Raw genomic sequence first — 13,838 nt, 5'->3', positions numbered from 1 at the left:
CACTCCAGAACTCATCCCTGAGTATCATCTGTCGCCATTTGTACATGATCAGGACGTGTGGAAAACAGACTTCAGCGATTTCAAATCACAGACTCCCATGTGTGTATGTGATTGTTTCTCTTCATATAGAAACAGACCCTGTCTCCCTGATGACAGGAGGAACATGTGACTCCAGCGAACCAAGAGTAGGGCCACTGTTCCCTAGCTTTAGGAACTGGTGCCTGCTCGGCCAATCAGAGGCCTTCCTTAGGACTTTTCCGGTAGAGTTAATAAGAAAGTTCTCTTTCCTTTGCAGTTACAGAGCTGAGCTGCTGTGTGCAGGCTTCCTACCCCAAATCGGACAGCCTGAAAGCATGAAACCAGCATGTGTGAAGAAGCAAATCAGAGAGATGGAGACAAAATCCACTGGACTCAGATCCAGCGATTGCTTTGGTCAGTTCATTCCTACCCTTTCATAGTTCGGTGATTTATGCAAATCAATTAGCCTGTTTCTTTAGGCTACTTTAGGTTATTTTCTTATAAAATGCAGTTGAAATAATCCTTTTAGATTGCTGGTTAAATCCAATCCTAGTGTTTAAACTTGGTGTTGCTCTAACAGAATACCAAGGCTGAGTCCCTTATAGGGAAGGAAGGTTTACTTTGCTTATAGTTCCAGGCATCAAAAGCACAGTGCTGCCATCCACTCGTTTTTGGTTAGTGCTGCGTGTTGCTCTGCGTGTAATGGTAAAGCAAAGGACACGAGTGAGGATGAGGACCACGCAGTGACAGATGTCCCCAAGGGACACTGCCGGGCCCAACCTGTTCTCACAGTAACCATCTCACTCTTAGGAACTCCATGAATCTCGTAGAAGAAACTGCATTCACCTTTGCATGGCTCCCCCATTGCTGCTGACTAACTTCTTCAAGTCCCCAGCGCCTTGAGACTCTGCCGCAGTGGGGTCCAACCCTCAGAGTGAGTTTGGCTGGGCAGGAGCCATACTCAAACCACAACCTGTGCTTTTCTGAGTTTTTCCGCCTGCTGCCACCTGTTCAGGTGCCTTGCTCCTCAGGCCACTATTACTTCCTTTTTTCTGTGGTGGAGTGACAGCCAAGGGACCTTCCTCTTCAGCCCTTTTCTCAACAAGTAATTGCTCAAAGACAGATAGCTAATAAAGGCAGAAAGTACCAGCTGCTCCAGGAGCTGTTCTGTGTGGATGAGCTTGAAAGAAATGAAACCATGGCTAATAAACCATGCTCTGAGTCATGAGAAGACAGACTCAGTCTGCCAGATCTGGAATCTTGTCCTGTCTATGACCTGCTCATTGTGATTTCAGGCAGCCTACTTCCGGGAGCTGCAGGATATCTCAGGTAATAAATGGGAAGAGAATATCCTTCTCAGCCAGCTCTTATGTGGACTCAACAGGACAACCTATGTGAGGATGCCCATAGCACTGCTGCATTGCTGATGCTTAGTTTTATAATACTGGTTATTAATATTGACAATCAAAATGTTCATAAGACATCTGAATTTGTCCATCAGTCACCTGCTCATAAAAATGAGATATTCAAACTTCATGTGCTGAGAGGTGATGTGAAACACAGAAGCTCCCATAAGTGAGAGCTGCTACCAAAAAAATACAAGAGGGATAAATCAAAGGGAGCTCACTTAAGAGAGATACAGCATGTGACAGAGAAGCATGTTAGAGAAACTACCAGGAAGCAGGGAAGTGTACTCAGAACATGCGACATACTAAAAGACAAAGGTCTTGGTTTCTGCAGTGAATCAGAGGGGTAGAACATGGTGGTGGGTAAACTGTAACCAGATTTAGAGCCAGAATCAGAGCCCTCCACACCTGATTCCATTTTGTACCTTAGCTACTGTCAGTATACAACTAGATTTGAAAAACGCATAGAATGTCATCATTCAGAAGTTGATGTGAAGTTTAAATGAGGCAAAGAACAAGGGTATAAAAATTTTTACTCATTTCTCATTTAAGTACTTATGCAGAAAGACACACCGCTTCTCTCCCTTTTCTTACATTCTTCTGATGTTACGGTTTGTATGTAGACGTCCCCCAAAGCCTCATGGGGTAATGGGAAGTTTCCAAGGTTGCTGGCTTAGGATGTGTGAATGTGGACTCATGCTGTGACGCTGGGTCTAAACCACACTGGGTGTGGGTAGCAGCAGTCAGTAGACTTGTGGCCTGAATGAATATAAAGGGAGAGAGGAAAGGTAGACTTGCTGCAGCTTCTGCTCGCTGCTTCACTGCCTTCTGCCTGCTATGCCATGGGCTGTTTCTCCTCTGTGCTGGCCTCTGCCGTGACACCCTGCCTTGCAGCTAGCCAACTATAGACTGAAACCTCTACAAACTGTTAGCTAAATAAACCTTTACAACCTTAATTTTTGAGTATTGGGTATTTTGTCCTGGTAATGAAAAAATAACTAAGACACCCCACGAGTTTTAAGCTTATCGGAAGTTGTTCCTCTCCATTTGTTAAGAATGTTGCTGCATGTTTGGGCGTGAGATGGAAGCATTTATAAAGACAGTAAGAGGGCTCCTCATGTGAGACGGTTCATGATGCAGTGAAAGTCACAGCCACATAATGGGATAAAGCAGAAGCAATGAAACATGATTTAGGATTTGGTGATTTAAGTTAGCTGGGAGGGTCAAAGCCACTTCCCCCGCTCCTTTGTCTTCTTGCTATCTATTCTCCAGGATCAACCTGTGAGAGCAATTTCAACAGACTCTGGTGTCTTCTGGATCCCTACTGAATTTAACTCTCAAAGGACATGGGAGGAAAGAAGAAAAATAGCAGCATAGCTTCTCCCTAAGCCTGGTTTAGTATAGGCTATTTGTCTTAGTTACTTTTTACTCATTGATGAGACAAAATACCTGAACCCCAAAGTTGGGAAAGGAAAGGTTTATTTCTTAAAGTTTTTGGAGGTTTCAGTCCATATTCAGTTGGCTCCAAGGCAGGCTGGCATGGCGGGGCCATAGTTCATGGTGGCTGCAAACAGCAAGCAAAAACTGGCAACAGAGAGAGACACACCTTCTTCCTGGCATTACATTACATCCTGGCTCCACCTCTAGGTGGGTATAGCACTGACACTATCAATCCAAGCACTAGACAATGAACCAATTACAGATGCATAATACAAATGCATGAGGCCTGGGGGCTACCGACACAAACCATGACACTATTCCTGTGACCCTGCTCCTCTCTAGGTGGTCTCTGGACACAATTCTTCCCTTTTCCTTCTGTCTTTACATTTATGGGAGAATAGTCCTTCTGTCTACTAGTCTCAAACTATGTTCTGTCTTTTGAGTGTGGCTTTCTAATGTTGGGTATGGTGTTTTGTTTTGTTTTGTTTTGTTCTTTAGACAGAGGCTCACTGCATAGTCCAGGTTGGCCTGGAACTCCTTATGTAGTGCAAGCTGGCCTCCAACTCATAGCAATCCTCCTGCCTCATTCTCCCAAGTACTGGCATTATAGGTATGTGCCACCATTTTAAGTAAGCCCCTATGTTTTTAAAGTAATCTCCTGTGTTTGGTCATAGGACTACTTTTGAAACCTGGATCAGTCCACAAGGTCTCTTTGGACAAACCTATTCAAGCCTTTGTTTTCTTGTTTACAAAGTGAGATTAAGGGTAATCTTTCCTTCTAGGTCCTGGGCAACTTCAGTTAAGAAAAATCTATAGATTATGCAAAGCGGTAGAAAGGTAGAAAGTCGGAAATGAAACCTAGCTGTTGCCCTTACCAGCTTAATAACCTTGGACATTTTGCAAGTAAACTTTGCCTTTGCAGTTCAGATCCATGGGTAAAAGGGTTACAGCATGTATTTAACAAGAGATACAGGTTTGGCTGAAATCCCAAGTATAGGAACAAAGCGAACTAACCTTGCATCCTGAAGGGAGGAGCTAGTCAGACATTCCACAGGAGAACTTCCAGTCCCTGACTAATCTAAAGCTCCCAATGGCTTGCTTAGACAGGGCTCAGGGAGAAGGAAATTCTTCTAATATGCTTATAATACTGAGAATAGACTTGATTCACTTCACAGGCAGAATAAGAAAATATAGGAACGACCACTCTTAGTTAGAGGATTTGTGGCCAGTGACTGACCAGCAGGCTGGACACCAGCCGCCACGCCCAGATGTAGACACTGATAGAGCCCAAGCCATCCAGAGTGCGGAGCAAAATGAGCTCATGAGAGATCTTAATTATGTCCTGATATCAACAGCAAAGAGACTAATCCTCAATGCTTGCCTCAGGAGACTGAGGCTGGTGGCTCACCAAAACTCCCCATAATGACCAAATAAATATGCGCATTTCACCCTGGCCACTGCTCAAGAATTCCAGAGGCCTTGAAGGGCAGGAGCTGAGAGGTCACAGGTCAGTGCTTAGTCAGGCTCTTCGAAGATCCTGTAGGAATGGCACCACATAGAAGAGCCACCATCTGGATTCTAAGATGCAGAAGGCCTTTAGCAGCCAAGAGACCACCACACTCAGCATCTGCCACCTGCTGTCTCATCCGTCCAGAGTGTGACCTTGGAAAGTCACTCGGAGGTCGGTGAGCGAGTGAAAGGGAAGAGCCTTTGGCAGTTACTGGTACCTGAGCATCCCCAGATGCATGAGCCGGGTAGAGGGGGATGCTTCACACAGGATGTGACATTAAACTTTGACTTAGATTGGACTGGACTTTCTAATACCTGAACGTAATCAGGAAGTTATGAAGTCTCCTCAATCTGCCATCGGGGGAAGGAAAGGCAAATGCAGCTAAGTGAGTCTGAAGGTAGTAAGAAAAAAGTAACACCTCTTCTTGATAGTCTCAACCAGATGTGACCTATTTTGCAGCATTTACCCTGGAGTTTTTTTGTGAAGCAATGCTGAAATACACACAGCATAATATGTTCTAGAATAGCAGTGCATCTTTATTATTATTAAAGTTTTCACTCTATGTGTTGCTTGTATATGTTAATAACCCAGGAAGTGGTCATATTCTACCAGGGTAAATGTAGAAAGTTGGCAGCCCCCAGTGGGCTTCGAGGTCAGGGACCCATTTTTAGGGCCTTCAGGCTCCAGGGTAGCTGTTAGGTTAAGAGCAAAGCACAGGGTCCCCAGTGATCGTGGTGCTAAAGCCTGGTCCAAGAGTCCTCCAGCTGGCCCTCGGCATCCTGACACACAGTTGTCTTCATACTCTTAATGTAGCTTAGGAAATATTTTGAATCTGGCTTCCAAACCCACTTCTAACAAATCCCACTTACCTATGAGTTTCTCTTTCGGGATACCATCTACTTGCTGTTTTGGCCACTGTTACCCTTTCAAAGCAATCCAATTCCTTCCACCAAGATAAGAATCTGGACAACTCTATGTTCTTTTTCAGTGTCATTTTCCCCTTAGTGCTTTTCCTCAACTCTATCAGAGTACAATTATATCCTCAAAAGACAAGTTGATTGAATAATACTTATCTACCTTGTACACATGAGGAAATCCAGGTATTATGGGACTTGCCAAAATTAAGTAGAGTTCTCAGGTTGAGCCTCACTCATTCATAAGTCTTTGAGAAGATTCACTCCTTGCTTTTTCAAAGTTTGGGTGGAGAATTTTGGGTCAACTTGTGAGCATCCATTTGTGGGAGTACATAGAAACTGTCATGTACCCCATGCGATCAATGTTTCTCTTTTTGGATGTACCAGGGTGGGCACAGGAGAGTAGACAGTGCCCAGAGACAGTGATCACCTTTACCCACCCCATGGCTGAGGCTGTGCAGGACTGCATGGACTGGTCTTAGACTGGTCTTAGAGACATCACCTCAGCTGGCACTGCACTTTGGCTGTACCTTGCCATTTCTGAATACTGGTCTTTAAATGACTCTGGCTAAGGGGGCAGAATTGCATAAGTCAAAGAGAAGGGAGGTTTTGGTTTTCCTTTACTGTTCCTCCAAGGTTTTCTTAAAATACATTGTGCATAACTTACACAATAACATTTCAATAAGCCCTTCTGGCTAGAGATTCTTTACTGTGATACTCTGTTGATGGATATGAAAAAATTTCCCTGAAAAATCAGCCCACAGGCGACATGGGTAGAAATAGTGCATAAATATGAAAAAGCTCATGAATGCTGTCCATAGGATTTCCCTGCGATCAATGAACTCCAGGCAAGTTCTGCTCTTCATTAAAATGACAAGGCCACCTCTCTGTCTAGCATGACAGCAGAGCAATAAGTACCAGGCCAATGCAAAGTTGTTCTTTGTCAAGGATTCCAGGAAGAGAGGAAAGATCACTTGGTCAACGTGTTTTGGAAGGTTCCATTTGCAAAATTCTCTATGATGTTTCCCTGTGCATTTTCTCACAGCATTAAAAGATACTTACTAATGTGGAGCATTTCAAGCAAGTTTGCTTGAATCTCACCTTACATTCTTAATTGTGATTTGCATTAACAATAATCACCATAAGGCAAGACCAAGTACCTATCATCACTCGAAGTATTTTACACAAACTTTTTAATAAAGTCTAGTGAGCCCCATGGAGGGAAGTGCTACACACCTTCTGTTTCATGCTCCGTCTTCTAGCTTCCTCCCTCCTTCCACCATCCAGGTGCATGAGGGTGAGGACCACATCCACGGGAGACAGGCACGGACAGTGTCAGCCTGAAGCCTCCTTGTCAAGTCAGCAGCAAGTATCAGGAAGGGACCCAGTCCTAAGACTGGAGAGGGGGCCAGCAGGCCACAAATGAGGGGAGAGACAAATGGAATAAAAGCAGAGGGGTTGATTTCTAATGACCAGAGGAATAAAAGCCAAAGTGTCTGGCTTTACACACTGGAAAAAGTTGGCTGGCAAAGGTGAAAAACTGAAATCATAACTACGCTAGAAATGAACTAGATGAGCGGGTTCCACAAACCCCTGCAGCAAGACCTTTTGCTGGGAACAAGCGCACACAGCAGGGTGGCTGCCCAGCCCCCTTCACAAGGGGAAGGATGCAGCACGCCTTGCTTTAGTAACAGGTCATCTGGTTACTTGTACAACTTGCAGCTTTCTCATCTTCTCTTTTCTCAGGTGGGGCGCTGGAGGCCTGGGCGCTGTTCTGAAACAGTTATGTAGAAATAAACTTGTTCAAATAATGGAAGCAGAAAAACAAGAAAACAATCCTCAAGTGAGGCTACATTTCACTGTGCTGGGTGGTGTCATCAGGTCAGTACGCTACCTTACTTACCGGATGTAGGGTGGCATGGAGTGTGATGGTGCTGTGTGACTAGCAGCCCTGCAACTGTAGGAGTTTCATTTTTACACATCCTGGCTCTGTCTTCCTCAAACGTTGGAAGGATTTGCTGATGAGAGCCATGAGGACCCACTTGTATTACTACAGAAAGGTGTAGAATAATAATTAAAAGGTTCGGACTGAAACTTATGAAACTGACAATCTATCAGGTGCTCAGATTCATTGAGCCAGGAGATTAAGCACAGAGTGGGAGAAAGTTGGTCTTAAATAGCCAGTTTCTCCTATTCCTTGCAAAGCTCCTAATTTAAAGCAGGCGAGTGTTGGTTGATGGCTGACTGCCTTCAGCACCTTCTGCTGCTCCTCCTGATGTGTCTTCACTGAGACCCACCGCCTGCCTCAAGATTGCAGATTTCAAGGCACTTTAAGATGAAACTAAAAATTCCATTTACTTTCTGCAGGAAATGAGTGTCTGCTCCCTTTGAGCTGGGCCAGAGAAAGCATTCAGAACACATTGCTGGAAGTAAATGGAATTTCTCAGCTATGTAAATTGCAATTCACCCCTGAAAACTCCATTTCATCAAAACTCCAGGTTAATACTGTTCTCTGAGCTCGCATCCCCTCAGCACACAAGCCATGAGATGGGGAGCCCAGGGGAGATCTGCAAGGACAAAGCCCTTTGAAGAGGACTTGGGTGTCACTATTGTGAGTGCTTGCAGTGTAAAAAGGGAAATTCTGGACACGTAACCCAGCAGGCAGGTATTGGGGCAGGAGAGACCGCCCTGCCTGGAGTCGGGGAAGTGGGTCTACCTCAACCAGTGTTGTGTCTTATGAGCAAGTCACAGAATATCTTGGAGTCTTTGGATTCAAATCTCTAATGTGGTTTTAGAGATTTGCCTCTCTCAGGCTATTGTGAGGATGAGATTAGAATAATTTATAAAAAAGTACTAAACAAATGAAAAACAGCTGTGAGTGTCACTTATACCTGGATGCACAAGAACCCATAAGAAAGTCTACGGAAGGCAGGATTCTAAATCAGCTCCCAAGAATCTACCTTCCGGTATGAACACTCTCCCCCAACCCCTTGAGTATGAGCAGTTCCTATGAATATGATACAGCAGTCCCTGTCATTACTAAGCTATGGTGTGTATAAACTACATCTTGGTAGGGTCAGAGATTTGTTTCCCTCCTGGCTTTGATAAAGTAAACTCTCAAGGAATGATAAGACCCTGACATTGACCATTAGAGCTGGGACTGAATGCAGGCTATTGTCCTATAACTCCAAGGAACTGAGCAAGTATGAAAAAGACCCTCGTTTACATTCCTACCAACAGTATGCATGCACATTCATGTTTACTGCAGCACAAACTTACAATAGCTAAGTATGGAAAGAGCCTACAAGTCCATCAACAGATGAATGGAAAATGGAAATATGGTACATATACACAATGAAAGACTACTCAGCAATGGAGAAGGATAAATTTGAGACATCTGTAAGAAAATAGATGCTGAGGTTGTGAAATAAATCAGTCACAGAAGGTTAAATCTTGCTGGTTTTTCTTAAAAGAGAAAATGGAAATATAAATAAATTAATGAGCAAAATAAAAGGTAGACGGCAGGAAACAGGCAGGTGGACTCTGGAGAGATGGGAAGGCAGATTGGGGAAGAAGACAGAGGAGGAGGAGGAAGGGAGAGTGGAGATTACCAAGCTGCAATCTGTCCATGTACAAAGTCCCCAGGATGAATGTAATTATTTTGCTTTGTGAACATACACTAACAAAATAAGAAAGCAAAACAATCCAGAACTCCAAAGTAAAATACAATCCAACCAACTCGTGGGTTTAGCCTTGTAAACCCCTGGTCAATAAGTGCAGTTACTTAGTGCCATGTTTTTTGATTTATAAAAACTGGATGTATTGGTTGGCATTCCTGTTGACAGTGAAAACCCAAATCCACAATTTTAAAAAAGAATGGTTTACTTTGGTCCATTATTTCAGAGGATTCCATCCATGGTCAGCTGACCCCGAAGAAGGGCCATCACGGCAGAAGGGAGTGGCAGAGCAAAGCTGCTTTGTTCATGGTGGCCGCGAAGCAGAGCAGAGGGATGATGCCGAAGAGGATGCTGAGTTAGGTACGGACCCCAGCGTCGCTCTTCCAGGACCCCAGCACCGCTCAGGATGTGTGCCTTCCTCACTACCCCGAAGGCTCCCAAGCCAACCACGTTGGAAATGAAGTTTAAGCGTCACACTGGGTGTATTTTCAGCTGCTGTGTTTGTGGCGATTAATACAGCTATTGGAAAGGAATAGATATCTCTGAAGTGGTATACTAAGGGCCTCTGTGATCCACTAGGGAAAACTGTCAACATCAACTGCTTGAGAACTCTGCAAAGTCACCCAAGGGCACAGTCTCATGGCATGTTACTGTGGTGATAAACTCAGTTATTCAATACAAAGAAGGAAGGATAGAAGGAAGAAGGAAGAAAGAAAGAAAGAAAAGAAGGAAGGAAGGAATGAAAGAAGGAAGCAAGAAAGAAAGAGTAATCAGCCTGGGGGGATGCCTTTCTATGAGGCCTGCATTACCCTGATAATAGAACCAAGCAAGGTCATTAAAACAAAAGAAAAAAATTTCATATGAAAATAGATAAAAAATCCTTCAAAGAAGGATTTTTACACCAGTAAACTCATAAAAAGAATCTCACAACATAAACAAATGAGATTTATTCCAGCAGTGTAAGGTGGGCTCAGCATATAAAAATCAATTAAGGCAACACTTTATACTAATAGAATAAAATATAGAAATTGTATGACTATCAACAAATTTAACACCGGTTCATGATTTAATAATAATAAAAAAAACTAACAAAAAACTAAGAAAAAATTTCATCTTGCACAGCACCGCTATGAAAGACCCCAAGCTAGCATATTGATTAATGCTGGTTTCCATGATGTGGTATGGCCCGGACACAAGGTGCGGTGGATGGAAAGAAAATGAGAGAGAGAGAAAGTGTGGGGTACAGGGTGTGCCCCACAGCCTCTAGGACCGAAGCCTCAGTTACTATTTTCTCTGGCCTTTTATCAGAGTGTTTTCTTTATGAAGAGCAGAAGCAGGGATGAGAGTGGGAAAGCACAGACAAGTGAGGACCTCACTGCTCTGCCGCCCCAGGACCGCTCTGGCTGTGCCTGCCTTCCCCGTTTACTATTCTTTCAGACGCATCTCAGCAAAGCATCGTAGGTTGCCCCAGCGTCATTCCACTGAGACTAACAGCCCTCATTTCCTGCAGCACAATGCATTTGAAAGGCTTTCTCCAGAACAAATTATCATACGGCCTAGTAGAGCACACAGTCCCTGGGGGAACCTCAGGGTAAACTGGTTCCAGTTAATTTATGACCCACAAATTAATTATGAAAAACTGAAAGATTTCCCCAACACTCAGGAATAAAACAAAATCTCCATTCTTGTTACTTTTATCCAATATTATGCTAGAGGTTGCCAGAGCAATTAAACAAGAAACATAAAGACATTTAAATCTAAAAGAAAAATAGAGGCCATGGATATAGCTCAGCACTACAGCTGAACTGGCTTGGGGAGTGCAAGGTCCAGAGTTTGATTCCTGGCACTAAAAAATAAATGGATAGATAAAATAAATGTTATATTAAAAAAGAGAAAGAAAAATTTACTGTTTGCATATACCATAATCATATGTTTGCAAAAATCCTAAGAAATTGAGTAAATACAGTAATACTTTTGTTCACAAACTTAATTTGTTCTGTGATTTTGGAAAAGATGAATGATGTCTGTGCTTGTGTAAGGAAGATGGCCATGGTCGTGTTTGTCACCTGACACAAATTTTGCCAACAAAAGCAAAATTTTGCCAAAGCCTTCTGTTTGCAAACCAAATTATTTGCAAATAAGAGTGTTTGTGAATCAAAATATCCCATATGTATATACATATATATGAACTAATAAATTAGTTTAGAATATATATGAGCTAATATATATATGAATTATATATATATGAACTAATGTATATAAATTATATATATGAACCAATAAATTAGTTTAGAAAGATTTCAAGAAAAGAAATAAATATATAAAAATCAAATATATTATCTAGGTGTGGTGGTATACACCTAAACTCAGAGAATCACAAATCGGAGCCCAAAGTAGGCATAGTGTTGCACGCCTATAATCCTAGCATTCAGGAGGCTGGAGCAGGAGGATTACCGTGCATTTGAGGACAACCTCAAATGCAAGCAAGTGAGGATTTGGGTTTGGGTTTTCACTGTCAACAAGAATGCCGAACTTACCACTTCATAGTGAGTTCAAGTTCAAAATGAACTACATAGTGAGACTTTATCTCAAAACACCAGAAAAAAAAAGTTCAAACTCAGCATGGCTAACTTAGTCCATATAGTGAGAGCCTGTCTCAAAATAAAACAGTTACAAAGGTTTGGGAGTGTAGGTTAGTACAAAGGTTCTGAGTTCAATTCCTTATACCAAAAAGAAAATCAAATAAATTTACATGCAGTTATAACTATCTCAAAAGTAAATTAACAAAATATGTCCTCTGTAATAGCAATCCTATAACAAATGCTCACATTTATGGTGAACTGGTTTTTGTTTTGTTTTGCTGAGACACATTTAGGTCATGTGTCCTAGCAGAAGCCTTCAGCACAGGACCTGTGTGATTGTTCCAGGTCCAAACTCCAACACAGAGTAAGAGAGATAAGCTACCTCCTCCGCTTCCTTCTTTGTGCCTGCACAGGGCATGATCTTAGGCAAGGAATTTAACCTGTCTGGGCCTCCACTGTTTCACTGGGAAGATGGGAATTAAAGCAGTACCTATATCACAGAGTTGTCATGAAGATTAACTAATTAAGTCCATGCAAAATGCTTAAAATATCCCCAGGCACACAGCAAACACACAATAAAATATCATTACTGATAGGTTTTTAGCCACATAAATCTGCCAGTCTTCATGGTGGAGATCCAACATGGAGAGGAGACCATGAAAAGACACCTGATCAGTCTTCCTCCTCTGGTGCTGCAGACCCAGAATAGACTTCCTGCCTTTCCTTCTCATGGGCAACAGAGGCTCTGGAGCCTAGATAAAACATCATTCCTGCTCCTCCCAGCTAGTTTAGCACCACCCCAGTGAGAGTTAATATAAGCAGCCCCAGACCTTTGTCTAGCAGGAGAGCCTCTGCTTTCCTCCGCAGCCATTCCCGGGCCCTCTTAAAGGCCTCTTCATCTTTCTTCTCCTTCTTATCTCTCCTGCACCCACTTCAGATTGAGTGCCCAAAATACTCAATTACTGTATTATAATTTCATTTGTCTGCAAAGAAGGACAACTAACTGTCTAACTTAAGGAAAAAAAACCAGAGTCTGCTACTAATTGTTCTGTGAGAGACGAAGAGGGCATTAGAGGGAGAAAGGCCAGTCTGTACACTTTACCCTTTCTGCACATCTGGAAACAACCCAAGCCCAAGATGATCATCAGCCGTCTCTGAGCCTCTCCTTCTCACATGGGAAGCACAGCCCATGTGGCAGCTGAGTGCTTTCTTCTGTTTCTAGGCAGGGCTATATTTCAGCCAGACATGGGTGTGACTCATAACTATCTCCACACCAATTGGTTAATATCGGCTTCAGCAGTGCAGGAATCAGCTGCTTCTGTGCCAGGTGCCTGCAGGTGCTGAATCTTAGTGACCCTGTCTGGTTTGTCCCCTGTCCAGCAGTCCAGGTCATTAAATATTTTATCTCTCACTAACGGTATCATGCACTGAACTTTCCTGAGTTGAAGTAGCTCCTCAAAGTAATTATTCTCATTTTCCAAGTGACAAAGCAGAAGTTATTTATTACAACACTTGTGCTGTACCACAAAGTTTATAAGACAAGTTTGTGTGGTTCTCTGGCTATGTTCCTTTCATGTGCGTCTCTGCTTTCACTGGTGATCCCTCTCTTTCTTAGGGTTAGGGTTAGGTTAGGAGCAGGGTTAGAGTTAGGGTTGGGGTTAAGATTACCACTTTCATTGGTGACCTTCACTTTCTTAAAATAATTGTTTTTCTGTGTCAAAAACTCATTTTCCAAAATTTTCTTCTACCAACTTGATGGTTCTGGCTTTTCTCAACTAGTTTAACAGTTTCCAGAGAAGAGCCGAGTAACCAATCCCATGAATAATTAACAAAACAGATTCTATGTGACCACTGAAGTCAATCATTTGCACTGGAAAACAGCAAGAAAATGACAAGGGAAATAAATCAGCACTTTCAATGCCTGGATAGGAAGAAAAGGATCTTCCTAAATTCCATTTCTCCCCTCACAGGTAACATCTCCTGCCCAAGGGTACCAGGCTTAGGAAGAAATTTTTGAATCCACAACAACTGGAAATGGTTTTGGAAATCAGTACAGTTTAATTATTAGCTATGTGACCTTGGCCAGAACTACCTAATTGCCTCCTGACTTCTTTCTCGTTTGTAAACAAGGGAAATGGTGTTTATAGTGACTAAACTAACATTCAGCAATGATAGGAACGTTGTGCAGGCATTCTCCCCAGTCAGAAGACTGTGTACAACTGCAACTGGGGGCCAAGCTCTGCAGCATGTACCAGTCAGTCAGGGGAGAGGCCAAGTGGCCAAGGAGCTGG

At 42.9% G+C, this 13,838-nt stretch overlaps 1 long non-coding RNA gene across 1 annotated transcript; it reads right to left on the bottom strand.

Moving 5' to 3' along the window:
* Nucleotides 1-1,942: 1,942 nt before the first annotated feature.
* Nucleotides 1,943-12,906, bottom strand: LOC134471662 (uncharacterized). The gene is made up of 4 exons (XR_010041216.1): nucleotides 12,650-12,906; nucleotides 7,192-7,338; nucleotides 6,525-7,062; nucleotides 1,943-2,183 (listed from the first exon to the last, which is right to left on the bottom strand). It is a non-coding gene; the product is annotated as an uncharacterized LOC134471662 (long non-coding RNA).
* Between the last annotated feature and the right edge of the window lie 932 nt (nucleotides 12,907-13,838).

The sequence above is a fragment of the Cavia porcellus genome, unplaced genomic scaffold, assembly GCF_034190915.1.
Source record: "Cavia porcellus strain 051 isolate PalLab524CR breed Dunkin Hartley unplaced genomic scaffold, mCavPor4.1 scaffold_19, whole genome shotgun sequence".
Classification (NCBI taxonomy): Eukaryota; Metazoa; Chordata; class Mammalia; order Rodentia; family Caviidae; genus Cavia; species Cavia porcellus.
The sequence above is the reverse complement of the archived record's forward strand: the minus strand, read 5'-3'. Positions and strand labels throughout refer to the sequence as shown.